Source organism: Telopea speciosissima, chromosome 9 (assembly GCF_018873765.1).
Source record: "Telopea speciosissima isolate NSW1024214 ecotype Mountain lineage chromosome 9, Tspe_v1, whole genome shotgun sequence".
NCBI lineage: Eukaryota > Viridiplantae > Streptophyta > Magnoliopsida > Proteales > Proteaceae > Telopea > Telopea speciosissima.
Genome location: NC_057924.1, coordinates 37,646,807 through 37,647,948, shown reverse-complemented (window position 1 = coordinate 37,647,948; position 1,142 = coordinate 37,646,807).

Below are 1,142 nucleotides of genomic sequence, written 5' to 3'. Positions count from 1 at the left end.
GGAAAAAAAAAAAAAAAAAAAAACTTTCAGTGGAAAATGAGGTAAAGTCTTGTTTTAAAAAAGTGTGTGGAGAGGGTGCAGAGGTTATTGCACAGGGATAGGGGGAAAATTGTATTGGATATTGCTGTATCATTTTTTAGTTTTCTTCAATTGCCATAATGGGCTTGTGTTATATAGGCTTTCCTAGGTACTAAATATATTCCAGATTCATTATCAGTGCCATTTTTTATTTTTTTTGGGGTGGTGTTGAATTATTTTCCATTCTTTTCATGTCCGCTTAAATAATTTTTGGATGTGGTGGAGGGAGATTCACAAAGATCATAAAAGATCTATTAAATCAAAAGTGCCATAAGGTTTTGTTATTTTACAAGTAGGAAGTTCGAATTCACAAGTCCTGGTAAGGTAAAAATGTGGTAAAGCAAATTTCTAAAAGAATAAAGAGTAGATACTAGTTAGTGAGGGTAGTGGTAATGCAACCTAACAGGAAAAATAATTCCAATAACCTTATGGGATCTAAATATATTTATCAGAGGATCCAGTGTGAAGATTCATGTTAGGATCAGCTTCACCATATAGGTTGGTAGGCCAACCAAGGACCTGTTACGGTAGCCACTATAATAGGCTGTTTGGAAACAGAAAGTATCATTCTTGATGATGGCACCTAGGAAAATTTCCTGAAGAAAGTCGGGTAATGCTATGCTCGATTCTCTAGTATTCTCTTATGTATCACTTGTGTCTACCATTTAGGCAGAATGCCATCACCTATTATCATTAAGAAACTGAAAGAAACCTCAGTAACGGATGAGCTTTTTGGACTTCATCAAGGATGGAAATATGCAATGCAAGCAAATATAAGGATCAATCAAGTGTGGTTTTGCAACAAAGATCTTTGTGAACTATTTAAACCTACAAACTTTCTTCGTTCTCCTTGGAATCTTGTTAATAGCTACTTTGAGTTATCTGAAGCAATTAAAAACTTTACTAGCATAGCTTTTAACTGGTGTAACTATATGGATTATCCTCCCTTTTCAGTCGGAGGCGAACCAAGCCCAGGCGACGGGTGTATGATTTCGGGACCGTGGCGCCAGGAAGGGGTTATTGGGGCTTGCTGGGTGACCGATGGCACATTTTGGGACCGGTAG